The following is a 15,383-nucleotide window of genomic DNA, read 5'->3' on the forward strand; positions in this document are numbered from 1 at the left end:
GGCTGAGGTGGAAGGATTGCTTGAGCTCTGGAGTTTGAGACCAGCCTGGGCAACATAGTGAGACCTTGTCCCTACAAAAAATTTTAAAAATTAACCAGATGTGGTAGTGAGGCTGAGGTGGGAGGATCCCTTAAGCCCAAGAGGTCTAGACTGCAGTGGGCCATGATTGTGGCACTACATTCCAGCCTGGGTGACAGAGCAAGACCCTGTTTCAAAAAAATAAAATAAAAAATATATATATAGATAGATAGATATGTATATATACACACACACACACACACACATTCACTGTGGCATTTTAATAACAATGAAAAATGGAAAACAATCTAATGCCAGATTATGGCACATCTGTAATTAAAAATGTTATAGAGCTATAAACATGTTTCCAATAATTTTAATGTCATGGGAACATATGTTAAGTGAAAAGATTAGTATGTAAAGTTTTATATAGATTGTATGATTATAATTTTGTAAAAAGGAAACAAAAACATGCATGATATATAAGTATATAGGCAGAGGAAAAAAGACTAGCTATAAATAAACAGTAGTGATTACTGAATTATAAATCTGTGGGTAATTTATTTTTCACTGAGATTTAAATTTTTTACCAAAAGAGACTGCTTGCAAAGAGGTCATCTTTTTGTTTTTATTTTTGTACTTAAATCAGCTTTAAAAATTATATGTGACCAATTTTATATCAGAATATTTGCATTTTTACAGTAGATTTTGGATATTATAATTTTAGGTGATCTTTTTTCATAGAAATAGTATTATGCATCTGGCCAGGCACAGTGGCTTATTCCTGTTATCCCAGAACTTTGGGAGGCCAACGTGTGCAGATCACCTGAGGTCAGGAGGTTGAGACCAGCCTGGTCAACATGGTGAAACCCCATCCCTACTAAAAATTTAAAAATTAGCCGGGCATGATGGTGCATGTCTGTAATCATAGCTACTCAGGAGGCTGAGGCACAAGAATCGCTTGTACCTGGGAGGTGGAGGTTGCAGTGTGCCAAGATCGTACCACTGCATTCCAACCTGGGCAACAGAGTGAGACTGTCTCACACACACATGCACAAAAATAGTATTACACATCTATAACTGATATGTGAATTTTATCTCTAGTTTGGAAGCTTTAGATATTCCAATACCTGTACCTTTAACTTTGGATCTGCCTTTTTAAAAGCAGTACTGATTCATAATTTCTTTTGTCCAAATTAAAAAAAAAAAAAAAAAAAATAAAAAAAAAAAAAAAAAAAAAAAAATTAATTAAAAAAAAAAAATAAAAAAAAAAAAAATAAGAAAAAAAAATTAAAATTAAAAAAAAAAAAAAAAAAAAAAAAAATCTCAAGGTTTTTCTGTATGTGTATATTTCAGCCATCACTTACAGTATCATCTCCTAATTGTTTACATTAAAAAAAGTTTTCCGCCGGGCGCGATGGCTCAAGCCTGTAATCCCAGCACTTTGGGAGGCCAAGATGGGCAGATCACAAGGTCAGGAGATCGAGACCATCCTGGCTAACACGGTGAAACCCCATCTCTACTAAAAAAATACAAAAAAAAAACTAGGCAGGCGCTTGTAGTCCCAGCTACTTGGGAGGCTGAGGCAGCGTAAACCCGGGAGGCAGAGCTTGCAGTGAGCTGAGATCCGGCCACTGCACTCTAGCCCGGGTGACAGAGCAAGTCTCTGTCTCAAAAAAAAAAAAAAAAAATTCCACTTATAAGTTTGCAATAGACAGAATATATTTACTTGTTCTATGGGAAAGCTGTTTCCTCTTCCTTTTACTGTTCATTACATACATGTTTATCTTTCTATTCTGTAGATGCTATGTCCTAGATGGTTTGTAAGGAGAAAAATTGCTATTCACTTTGCACTTTTTTTCCATTGTGAGGAACAATATACCTAATTGCTCTAAAGTTTTTTTTTCTAATATGCAACTTTAAAAAATATTTTGCTAAGTGTTCATTGTACTCACTTTAAATTTATTGTTTAATAAGATTTAATAAAAATTATTAAATACTTGTGGAAAACGAAATGCATGAATATACACAAAAAGGACTTACTATTCAAGAAATATCCTAAGACTGCTTCCATGGTGTAAATGTATGGTCTCAGAATGTGAATGTTCCAAGATAAATTCTTTTATAAGAAATGTTTGTTAAATTATTTTTAACTATATGCCAAGCACTTAAGGTTAAATTAGGGAAAATTGTTTTAATGAAGAAAGTTAATAAGTTAATAGATTCAGAACCTTTTGGGAAGTTAAACAGTTTTTCATCATTCGAAAACGTTTTCAGGATTACCAGAAAGATTTCTTGCCTAGTTAGATTAAAACAATTTCTGGTATAGGTTTTTCTATAAACTAGATCAATCATTTGTGAAAGTGATTAAGAAGATTTTCCTCTATAAGCGTTGCCAAACATTGGTCTGGAACCATGGATGAAGAGTTTTTTTTTTTTTTTTTTTTTTTTTTTTTAATATAGCTTTCTTGATAGTAATTCATATGCCATAAAATTCAGCCTTTTAAACTATAGAGTTCAGTGGTTTTTAGTATGTTTATGTAGTTGTGCAGCCAGCAGTACTTTCTAATTTCAGAACATTTTTATTACCCTAAAACCCCTACCCAATAGCAGTCACTCTCCATCTCCCTTTACCCCCCAGCCCTTGGCACCCAATACCTTCTGACTCTATGAATTTGCCTTATTCTGAACATTTCTTGTAAGTGGAATCATACCATGTGATATGTTGTATTTGACTTTCTTTCACTTAGCATAATGTTTTCTTTCAAGTTCTGAAAAGTCTTTTTGATATTAGGATACCTTCACATTTTACTCCTAATCCTTCCATCTGTTAAAGAGATTCTTATTTAATAGGTAGAAACTAATATTGCAGAGAGCAGTTTTTAGTTGTAGATTCCTTTTTTTTTTTTTTTTTTTTGAGACGGAGTCTCGTTCTGTCACCCAGGCTGGATGGAGTGCAGTGGCGCGATCTCGGCTCACTGCATGCTCCGCCGCCTCCCGGGTTCACGCCAGTCTCCTGCCTCAGCCTCCCGAGTACCTGGGACTACAGGCGCCCGCCACCACGCCTGGCTAATTTTTTTGTATTTTTAGTGGAGACGGGGTTTCACCGTGTTCGCCAGGATGGTCTCGATCTCCTGACCTCGTGATCCGCCCGCCTCAGCCTCCCAAAGTGCTGGGATTACAGGCGTGAGCCACCTCGCCCGGCTGATTCCATTTTTTAAAGAATTACCACTCTGCAATTGTGTATATGTGTTTAATAGAGAAATCATAGGCTTCTCTTAATTTTTTTAAATAGAGATGGGGTTTTGCCATATTGTCCAGGCTGCTCTCAAACTCCTGAGCTCAAGCAATCCTCCCACGTCGGCCTCCCAAAGTGCTGGGATTATAGGCTTGAGCCACTGTGTCCGGCTGAAAATTTTATTTTTTATAATTCAGATACCTCTGCCAGGCACGGTGGCTCACACCTGTAATCCCAGCTCTTTGGGAGGCCGAGGCAGGCAGATCACGAGGTCAGGAGATTGAGACCATCCTGGCTAATACGGTGAAACCCTGTCTCTGCTAAAAATACAAAAAATTAGCCTGGCGTGGCGGCGGTCACCTGTAGTCCCAGCTACTCAGGAGGCTGAGACAGGAGAACAGCGTGAACCCGGGAGGCGGAGCTTGCAGTGAGCCGAGATCGCGCCACTGCACTCCAGCCTGGGCAACAGACCGAGACTCTGTCTCAAAAAATAAAATTAAAGGCCGGGCGCAGTGGCTCGCGCCTGTAATCCCAGCACTTTGGGAGGCTGAGGCGGGCGGATCACGAGCTCAGGAGATCGAGACCATCCTGGCGAACACGGTGAAACCCCGTCTCTACTAAAAAAATACAAAAAGTTAGCCGGGCGCGGTGGTGGGCGCCTGTAGTCCCAGCTACTCGGGAGGCTGAGGCAGGAGAATGGCGTGAACCCGGAGGCGGAGCTTGCAGTGAGCCGAGATCGTGCCACTGCAATCCAGCCTGGGCAACAGAGCCAGACTCCGTCTCAAAAAATAAATAAATAAATAAAATAAAATAAAGTAAAATAAAATAAAATAAATTTTTTAGATACCTCTACTTGTACTCTAAATGGAACCTTGGAAAGCTTTTGCTATACACACCTCTCTGATTTGACAACACTTATTTATAGCAATCCAAAAACTACACCAATAATAGGGCCACTTTCAGCCATCACGGGAGCAAGATGGCGATTCTGGGCAGGCAGTATGGGCTTATTTTGCCAAAGAAAACACAGCAGTTGCATCCTATTTTGCAAAAATCATCAGTGTTTGGGAATGATTCTGATGATGATGATGAGACCTCCATGAGTGGAAGCCTTCAGAGGGAAGCTGCTGAGAATAGCAGGCTGTGAAACAGACCAAACTGGAATCCAGAAGGCCCTTGAAGAAGATGCTACTGTGTATGAATATGACAGTATTTATGATGAAATGCAGAAAAAACAGGAGGAAAACAATCCCAAATTGCTTTTGGGGAAAGACTGAAAGCCCAAGTATATTCACAACTTGCTAAAAGCAGTTGAGATCAGAAAAAAGGAACAGGAAAAAAGAATGGAAGAGAAAATACAGAGAAAACGAGAAATGGAAAAGGGAGAATTTGATGATAAAGAGGTATTTGTGACATCTGCATATAAGAAAAAACTGCGAGAGAGAGCTGAAGAAGAAGAAAGAGAAAAGGGGGCAGTTGCCCTGGAAGCATGTTTGGATGTAATCAAGCAGAAAGATCTCAGTGGATTTTATAGGCACTTATTAAATCAAGCAGTTGGTGAAGAGGAAGTACCTAAATGCAGCTTTTGTGAAGCCAGATCTGGTATAAAGGAAGAGAAATCAAGGGGCTACTCCGATGAAGTAAGTTCAAAAACCAGAGTACCACAAGAGAAATGCATTCTTCAAACTGATGTGAAAGTAGAGGAAAACTCAGATGCAGACAGTGACTTTGATGCTAAGAGCAGTGAGGATGATGAAATAGAAGAAACTAGAGTGAACTGCAGAAGGGAAAAGGTCGTAGAGACCCCTGAGAATGACCCCCAAGCACCACAGGAATCAAAACCACTCTCAGTCAGCTAGTGAAGAAAGAGGGCACAGTGCCAGACACCACATGAAAGGATCACGAACGTCGAGAGGACACGTGAAAAGGGAAGATCAGCACCAACAGAAGCAATCCAGAGACCAGGAGAACCATTACAGACTGTGATTACCAGAAAGGAAGGGATTCTCATAGGCACAGGAGGCCAGTCATAGAGATTCCCATTGGAAGAGGCATGAACAGGAAGATAAACCAAGGATGAGAGACCAAAGAGAAAGAAGTGACAGAGTGTGGAAAAAGGAGAAAGACAGGGAGAAATATTCCCAAAGAGAACAAGAAAGAGACAACAAAATGGTCAGAACCGACACAGTGAGAAAGGAGAGAAGGAAGAGAAAAGCAAAGCAAAGGAAGAGCATATGAAAGTAAGGAAGGAAAGATATGAAAATAATGGTAAATACAGAGATAGAGAAAAATAAGAAGTAAGTGTTCAGTCTTCGGAAAGAAATTGAGACAGAAAGGAAAGCAGCCCAAGTTCTAGGGCAAAGGATAAATTTCTTGACCAAGAAAGATCCAACAAAATGAGAAACATGGCAAAGGACAAAGAAGTAAACCAGGAGAAACCTGCTAATTCTTAATAATCACTGGGAGCAAAACAGAGACTCACAGAGGAAAGGCAAGAAGAGAAGGGTAAAGAACAAGAGAGACCACCTGAGGCAGTGAGCAAGTTTGCAAAGAGGAACAACGAAGAAACTGTAATGTCAGCTAGAGATAGGTACTTGGCCAGGCAGATGGCGCAGGTTAATGCAAAGAGCTATATTGAGAAAGAAGATGATTGATGGCTACCCCAAGAGAAAGATTTAAGGAAGCCCAGAAAACTGTAATTCCTGGAACCTGCTGTGTAAAACCATAAAGGAGTGTGTTGCCAGTAGTTTGGAGGGCATTTTAAAATTTATTTTCAAAATTTTAGGTTAAAACCGAAAGTCTTACATCTTGGATGCTTGGATGTGAATGTTTGGCTGAATTTATATATAGTGTGTACTTATCAATACCATATTCTTTGTTGTATTCAAGAACTGCAAGAGTGTACTAATTCCCTGTGGGTACATAATGAGGAAAATTGGCTTCACTACAACCATTAAAAAATAATTTTGGCCAGATGTGGTAGCTCATGCCTGTAATACAAACATTTTGGGAGGCGAGGCAGAAGGATCACTTGAGGCCAGACATACAAGACCAGCCTAGGCAGGATAATGAGACCTTGTCTCTATTTAAAAAACAAAAGGCCTGGCATGGTGGTTCATGCTTGTAGTCCCAGCTGCTTGAGAGGCTGAGGCAGGAAGATCATTTGAGCCTAGGAATTTGATGTTACAGTGAGCTATGATCATACCACTGCACTCCAACCTGGGCAACAGAGCAGGACTCTGTCTCTAAAAAAAATTGTTTTTAACAAATAATTGAACTCTTCTAATAATGTTGGTTTTGTTGCAGGAAATACTGTATTTCAGATAAAATATTATTTTATAAATATTGTATTTCAGATAAAATGGATTTGAACAATAGAAAATATACTTTATGTTCTGAAATTTGTATTAAAGTATAAAATGTGGATCATCTTGTCTAAATAGCTTACAGCATAGTTGGCTTAAATGAAAATAAAAAATAGTGATATGCTTAAAAAATACACCAATAATAATATACAAAGCAACAAAGGTGAATATTTAGGATACTTATAACCTGAAAAGGCGGGGAGGGCTATATCTATCATTTAAAATTTTTCTTCTATGAAAGTATGAAGGCATGGCCGCCCATGGTGGCTCACGCCTGTAATCCCAGCACTTTGGGAGACTGAGATGGGCAGATCACCTGAGGTCAGGAGTTCTAGACCAGCCTGGCCAACATGGTGAAACCCAGTCTCTGCTAAAAATACAAAAATTAGCCAGTGTGGTGGCACGCGCCTGTAATCCCAACTACTTAGGAGGCTGAGGCAGGAGAATCGCTTGAACATGAGGGGCGGAGGTTGCAGTAAGCCGAGATTGTGCCACTGTACTCCAGCCTGGGCAACAGAGTGAGACTCTGTCTCTCTCAAAAAAAAAAAAAAAAAAAAAAAAAAAAATATATATATATATATATATATATATATATGAAGGCTTGACTGGGGCTGAAAGATCTGTTCCCAACATAGGAAAGTTGGTGCTATCCATTAACAGAAGACCTAAGTTTCTCACCACATTGACTTTTCTGTAGGACTATTTGAATATCTTTACAGCATGGCAGCTGGCTTCCCGCAGAGGGAGTAACCCAAGAGAGGGCAAGGTGGAAGTGATGACTGTTTTGACCTATCCTCAGAAATCTCCTTCTGTCATATCCACAATGTGCTGTTGGTTACACAGGTTAGCCCTATTCAATGTGGGATGCGGTGTGAGTAACCAGGGTGAGAGAATCATTGAAGACCAGTTTGGAGGGCAGGTATTTTAAGTTCCTATTTTCTATTAAGGGATACAGATTGCTAACAACCTGCTTTCTTTAATTGTAAGTCTTATTTATAATTTTAAGTGATTGATTTCAAAGGAAAATGTAAACATGTATAAAATGGTCCACATTAAAATAAAACTTAGCCTATTTAATGTCCCTACTTGTAATAATCTTGAGACTTTAGACATTTTCATTCACGGTCATTCAGAGGACCTGGTCTGGATTAAGGCTTTTAAAAAATATTACTTCAAATTTAACATAGTAATTACATGCCAAGGAGGATAAGGCTCAGTCCATCTTGTACCTCATGGGGCCCAAGAAAAGTAATTTAGGATGTTTGAAATCTGTAGCTAATCCCCAAGCACAGTTTTCACTGGTTGCTTCATATGTAGGAGTTACCTATTTATCTGTTTTTATTGTTGGCTGTTGTTGTTGACTTGTTTGATTTCTTTTTTTCTTTCTTTCTTTTTTTTTTTTTTTTTGAGACGGAGTTTTGCTCTTGTCGCCCAGGCTGGAGTGCAATGGCACGGTCTTGGCTCACTGCAACCTCTACCTCCTGGGTTCAAGTGATTCTCCTGCCTCAGCCTCCCAAGTAGCTGGAATTATAGGCACCTGCCACCACACCCAGCTAATTTTTGTTATTTTTAGTAGAGACGGGGTTTTGCCATATTGGCCAGGCTGCTCTCGAACTCCTGACCCTCAGATGATCCACCCACCTCGGCCTCCCAAAGTGCTAGGATTACAGGCATGAGCCACTGTGCCCGGCCTTGTTTGATTTCTTTTATGGTCATATTTATGGTATATGACCATAATATTTGGGAAATATTGGGAAATATGGGAGATAACTAAAAAGGTAGGATGATGATTTAGTGTGAACAAATATAGTATTTTCTTTTTGAAAATATTAAAATTAGTTTTTGCCTTTTGGGAGAAGAATAATTTCAAAATATATGGGAAATTTCATTTCAGCTAGTAAAAAAAAGGACCCCCTTTTAATAGTAAATTGCATGTTCCATAGCTGCAATTAACTGCATTATTGACTGCTGCTTCTGAAATAACTTCTCAGCTCTATTTAAATGTTAATTTTTTTCTAAAACCTGTTAAAACATTTTTGGGAATTTTGTTGAAAAATTCTTCCTATATGATGTATTCTGAAATGAGAATTTCAACCAATGTTTTAATGAGTTTCTTTTTGCTTAAAAAAGTTTAATGATTTAAATAAATGTTTCTGAGCTGAAATTGTCTCTTAAGAGTTAATAATGGTATCTAGTATCAAATTTTCAACATGATATATTCTCACAGCTGCAGTCCTATTTTAGGAGGCTTCTTTAGACGATTATTTCAACCAAACCAACAAATAAGCAAGGTAGATCAATAATTCAAGACTCAACTCTGGAATCTCCCATTGTTGGATTGTCTTTTTATTATTATTAGAAATTATTTCATGTAGAGGGTTTAATTGGAGCCCAGTTTAGTTTTTTTTTTTTTTTTTTTGAGACAGAGTCTTACTCTGTCACCCAGGTTGGAGTGTAGTGGTGTGATCTCAGCTCACTGCAACCTTGCAACCTCTACCTCCCAGGTTCAAGTGATTCTTCTGCCTCAGCCTCCCAAGTAGCTGGGATTACAGGCATGTGCCACCATACCCGGCTAATTTTTGTATTTTTAATAGAGATAGGGTTTCGCCATGATAGCCAGACTGGTCTCGAACCTCAAGTGATCTGCCCACATCAGCCTCCGAAAGTGCTGGGATTACAGGTGTGAGCCACCTCACCTGGCCCCCAGTTTACTTCTTAGGAATTTTTTTGAATAGAGAATAGAGAATACTAATAGTAGGTATATGTGGGTCCTATTTGTTTTGACAGTGGTACAGACATTTAAAACGGTTTAATATCTAAAGAATTTTCATTCTAAGTTATTTTTAAAAAGCTGTTTAGTTTTTCTTAGCTTCAAGAAGACTTTGCCTTTTAGCATAACATATATTCCGTAAAATATGAGGGAAAATGTTACTTAGAGAATATATACCGTGAGATACTGTCATCTCTTCATACCTTTTTTTTTTTGCATCTGGCCTAATGGACATATTTATACATTATAAATATTGCTGATGCTGAAACTTCTTATCTCTTGGCTCTTTGAATAAGGCTGAAAGGGTATAATTTGGTGCTTAATAATGTGCCTGGGTTTAAATTTTATCATTTAGTTGTGGGATTTGGGGTAAGTTCCTGCTAATTTAATCTCCGTTTCTTCGTCTGTAAAATGTGGATTATTTATTTATTTCTTTGTTTGAGAGAGAGAATCTCACTGTCTCCTAAGCTGGAGTGCAGTGGTACGATCTTGACTCACTGCAATCTCCACCTCCTGGGTTAAAGTGATTCTTCTGCCTCAGCCTCCCAAGTAGCTGGGATTACAGGCATGTGTCACCACACCTGGCTGATTTTTATATTTTTAGTAGAGGTGGGGCTTCGCCACGCTGGCCAGGCTGGTCTCCAACTCCTGACCTCAAGTGATCCGCCTGCCTTGGCCTCCCAAAGTGCTGGGATGACAGGTGTGAGCCATTGCACCCGGCACAATTTGAATAATAGTACTTACTTTATGAGCTTTTGTAAGGATTAAATAAATCAAATGAAAGCATTAGCACAACACTGGCTGCATGTGAAATACCAAAACCAAAGCCTTGAGAGTTACTTCTAGAATTATAGAGTAGACATTCAAAAGTCTCCTCCACAAAGCAAAAAATGTCAAAAACAAAATTTTCAGAATAGTGAAAATGGATGAAAGACTTGCAAAAATTCAGAGAACACTGAATCAAGTAAAATGGCTGAATCTCCATAAGAGCAGTGAGTTCTGTGGATTTTTAATTTGCTCTCTTTCTTTTTAATAAAAAAAAATTTTGGGGTGTGAGAGCAGAGTACAAGCTGTAGTGTCAGGAGTCATGGCAGGACAAGCATTTGGAAGTTTCTTCCACCCTGACCAAGTATTGGTTGAAAGGTGTGCTGTAGAAACTACAACCAAAGGAGGCATTATGGTCAGGCACTGTGAAATTTAAAAATGGGCGGGAGGATCACTTGAGCCTGGGAAGTCAAGGCTGCAATGAACCATGATTGTGCCACTGCACTACTGCCTGGGTGACCTGACAAAAACAGAAAAACCCACACACACACACACAACGGAGGCATTATGCTTCCAGAAAAATCTCAAGGAAAAGTATTGCAAGCAGCAGTAATAGCTGTTGCTGTTGGATCAGGCTCTAAAGGAAAGACTGGAGAGATTCAACCAGTTAGTGTGAAAGTTGGGGATGAAGTTTTTTTCCTAGAATATGGAGGTGTCAGGATTATTTCTTATTTTGTTTTATTTTTCCATAAGTTATTGGGATACAGGTAGTATGTGGTTACATAAGTTCTTTAGTGGTGATTTGTGAGACTTTGGTGCACCTATCACCTGAGCAGTATATACTGCACCATTACTGCACCATATTTGTAGTCTTCTATCCCTCACCCCCCTCCCACCATTCCCCAAAGTCCATTGTATCATTCTTTTGCCTTTGCGTCCTCATAGCTTAGCTCCCACGTATCAGTGAGAACATATGATGTTTGGTTTTCCATTCCTGAGTTACTTCACTTAGAATAATAGTCTCCAGTCTCATCCCGGTCACTGCAGATGCTGTTAATTCATTCCTTTTTATGGCTGCACAGTATTCCTTCATCTATACATACCACAGTTTCTTTATCCACTTGTCAATCGATGGGCATTTGGGTTGGTTCTACAATTTTGATTCACAATTTTGCAATTGTGAACTGTGTTGCTATAAACATGCATGTGCAAGTACCTTTTTTGAATAATGACTTCTTCTCCTCTAGGTAGATACCCAGTAATGGGATTGCTGGATCAAATGGTAGTTCTACTTTTAGTTCTTTAAGGAATCTCCACACTGTTTTCCATAGTGGCTGTACTAGTTTACATTCCCACCAGCAGTGTAGAAGTGTTCCCTGATCACCGCATCCACACCAACATCTACTGTTTTTTTATTTTTTGATTATGGCCATTCTTGCAGGAGTAAAGTAGGTATTGCATTGTGGTTTTGATTTGCATTTCCCTGATCATTAGTGATGTTGAGCATTTTTTTCATATGTTCATTGGCCATTTGTATATCTTCTTTTGAGAATTGTCTATTCATGTCCTTAGCCCACTTTTTGATGGAATTGTTTTTTTCTGATTTGAGTTCATTGTAGATTCTAGATATTAGTCCTTTGTCAGATGTAGAGATTGTGAAAATTTTCTCCCACTCTGTGGGTTGTCTGTTTACTTTGTCAACTGTTCCTTTTGCCATGCAAAAGCTCTTTTGTTTAATTAGGTCCTAGCTATTTCTTTGTTTTTATTGCATTTGCTTTTGGGTTCTTGGTCATGAAATCCTTGCCTAAGCCAATGTCTGGAAGGGTTTTTCCAATGTTATCTTCTAGAATTTTTGTAGTTTCAGGTCTTAGGTTTAAGTCCTTAATCCATCTTGAGTTGATTTTTGTATAAGGTGAGAGATGAGGATCCATTTTCATTCTCCTACATGTGGCTAGCCAATTATCCCAGCACTGTTTGTTGAAAAGGGTGTCCTTTCCCCATTTTGTGTTTTTGTTTGTTTTGTCAAAGATCAGTTGGCTGAACTGTTTGGGTTTATTTATGTGTTCTCTCTTTTCTGTTCCATTGGTCTATGTGCCTATTTTTATACCAGTACCACACTGTTTTGGTGACTGTGGCCTTATAGTATAGTTTGAAATCAGGTTGTGTGATGCCTCCAGTATTCTTTTTGCTTAGTCTTGCTTTGGCTGTGCAGGCTCTTTTTTGGTTTCATATGAATTTTAGAAGTGTTTTTTCTAATTCTGTGAAGAATGATGGTGGTATTCTGATGGGGATTGCATTGAATTTGTAGATTGCTTTTGGCAGTATGGTCATTTTCACAATATAGATTCTACCCATCCTTGAGCATGGGATGTGTTTCCATTTGTTTGGGTTGTCTGTGATTTCTTTCAGCAGTGTTTTGTAGTTTTCCTTGTAGAGGTCTTTCGACTCCTTGGTTAAGTATATTCCTAATTATTTTATTTTTGTTTTGTAGCTGTTGTAAAAGGGGTTGAGTTCTTGATTTGATTCTCTGCTTGGTCACTTGTTGGTATATAGAAGAGCTACTGATTTGTGTACATTAATCTTGTATCTGGAAACTGCTGAATTCTTTTATCAGTTCTAGGAGCTTTCTAGAGTTGTCTTAGGGTTTTCAAGGTAAACAGTCATATTGTCAGCAAACAGTGACAGTTTAACTTCGTCTTTACTGATTTGGATGCCCTTTATTTCTTTCTCTTGTCCGATTGCTCTGGCTAGAACTTCCAGTTCTGTGTTGAAGAGGAGTGGTGAGAGTGGGCATCCTTGTCTTGTTCCCATTCTCAGAGGGAATGCTTTCAACTTTTCCTCATTCTGTATTATGTTGGCTGTGGGTTTGTCATAGATGGCTTTCATTACATTAAGGTATGTCCCTTGTATGCCAATTTTGCTGAGAGTTCTAATCATAAAGGGATGCTGGATTTTGTCAAATGCTTTTTCTGCATCTATTGAGGTGATCATGTGATTTTTGGTTTTAATTCTGTTTATGTGGTGTGTCACATTTATTGACTTCTGTATGTTAAGCCATCCCTGCATCCCTGGTATGAAACCCACTTGATCATAGTGGATTATCTTTTTGATACGTTGTTGGATTCAATTAGCTAGTATTTTGTTAAGGATTTTAGCATCTATGTTCATCAAGGATATCGATCTGTAGTTTTGTTTTTTGGTTATGTCCTTTTCTGGTTTTGGTATTAGGGTGATGCTGAATTAGGGAGGGTTCCTTCTTTCTCTATCCTGGGGAGTAGTGTCAAAATGATTGGTACCGATTCTTCTTTGAATGTCTGGTAGAATTCTCCTGTGAATCCGTCTGGTCCTGCACTTTTTTTTATCAGTAATTTTTAAATTACGTCTTGCTGCTTGTTATTGGTCTGATCAAGGTATCTAATTCTTAAGATTTAAGATAGGAAGATTATATTTTTCCAGGAATTTATCATCTCTTCTGGGTTTTTTAGTTTATGTGCATAAAGGTGTTCATAGTAACCTTGAATGATCTTTTGTATTTCAGTGGTGTCAGTTGTAATATCTCCTGTTTCTTTTCTTAGTGAGGTTATTGGGGTTTTCTCTCTTCTTTTTTTGGTTAATCTTGCTAAAGGTCTATCAATTTTATTTGTGTTTTCAAAGGGCCAGCTTTTTGTTTCATTTATCTTTTGTATTGGTTTTTTGGTTTCGATTTTATTTATAAAATTGAAAATTGGTTTATTTTAATAACTGATCTTGGTTATTTCCTTTCTTCTTCTGGGTTTGGGTTTGGTTTGTTCTTGTTTCTCTAGTTGCTTGAGGTATGACCTTAGATTGTCTGTTTGTGCTTTCAGACTTTTTGATGTAGGCGTTTAGGCCTATGAACTTTCCTCTTAGCACCGCCTTAGCTGTATTCCGGAGGTTTTGATACTTTGTATCATTTTTGTCATTCAGTTGGAAGAATTTTTAAATTTCCATCATGATTTTGTTTTTGACCCAGTGCTCATTCAGAAGCAGGTTATTTGATTTCTATGTATTTGCATAGTTTTGAAGGTCCCTTTTGGAGTTGATTTCCAGTTTTATTCCACTGTGGTCTGAAAGAGTGCTTGATATAATTTCAGTTTTTAGTATTGAAATGTCAGGTACTATTACATTCATTGTGCTCTTTGTTGCCTGTGTACTTTGGTTTTTTTGTTTTTGCTTTGTAACTTGTGTTTGTTTATTTATTTATTTATTTAGTCTTGGAGTTTCACGCTTGTTGCCCAGGCTGGTCTTGAACTCCTGACCTCAGGTGATCCGCCTGCTCCAGCCTCCCAAAGTGCTGGAAAGTGCTGGGATTACGGGCATGAGTCACCGCACCTGGCCCCCTCTAATTTTTTTAATTAGAGGATGTGGTGGTGCGTACCTGTAGCCCAGCTACTTGGGAGGCAGAGGCAAGAGGATCACTTGAGCCCAGGAGTTTGAGGCTGCAGAGTTATGATAGTGCCACTGCACTACAGCTTGGGTGACAGAGCGAGATCCTGTCTCTTCCAAACAAAACGCTCTAGAAGTTTTCTGGGTTTTTTTTTTTTTGTTTTTTTGTTTTTTTTTTTTTTTTTTTTTTTTTGCTTAGCTGGCTACCCTATAGTGTTTGCAATTGTTTTTTAATGAGCTTTCAGAAGATTGGAATTTCATTTGTAGAGTTCTGCTAGCCAAAAGCACGGCTGTCTTTCAGTTATGCAAAAGTTAATCAAAGCTACATAAAAGGAAATATTTCTTAGAATAGCAACATTGAGCTTATTTTGTTGTTTTTGTACTAAGTTTTGCTTCATTATAATCATAGGTTATAATACTTGTAAGTACTCTGTGGATGATGAAATTCTCCTCTTTTTAAAAAATGCTTCCTCGGTTGTTCTTATTGGTGAACTATAAGATATAGTATTGCTGATCAGACACGGTGGCTCACGCCTGAATCCCAGCACTTTGGGAGGCTGAGGCAGGCGGATCGCTTGAGGCCAGTTCAAGACCAGCCTGGCCAACATGGCAAAACCCCATCTCTACTAAAATATAAAAATTAGATGGGGCCGGGCGCGGTGGCTCAAGCCTGTAATCCCAGCACTTTGGGAGGCCGAGACGGGTGGATCACGAGGTCAGGAGATCGAGACCATCCTGGCTAACACAGTGAAACCCCGTCTCTACTAAAAAATACAAAAAAACTAGCCGGGCGAGGTGGCGGGCGCCTGTAGTCCCAGCTACT

At 38.6% G+C, this 15,383-nt stretch overlaps 1 protein-coding gene and 1 pseudogene across 10 annotated transcripts in view; both read left to right on the forward strand.

Annotated features, from left to right (window-relative positions):
• MIGA1 (mitoguardin 1) overlaps positions 1-15,383 on the forward strand; it is a 98,276-nt gene that overhangs the window by 65,849 nt on the left and 17,044 nt on the right. The gene's annotated exons all lie outside the window — the stretch shown is intronic.
• On the forward strand, positions 3,994-6,229 carry LOC126963335 (nuclear speckle splicing regulatory protein 1-like; annotated as a pseudogene). Its single transcript, XR_007729032.1, has one exon. The product of XR_007729032.1 is annotated as a nuclear speckle splicing regulatory protein 1-like (transcript).

Source organism: Macaca thibetana, chromosome 1 (assembly GCF_024542745.1).
Source record: "Macaca thibetana thibetana isolate TM-01 chromosome 1, ASM2454274v1, whole genome shotgun sequence".
NCBI lineage: Eukaryota > Metazoa > Chordata > Mammalia > Primates > Cercopithecidae > Macaca > Macaca thibetana.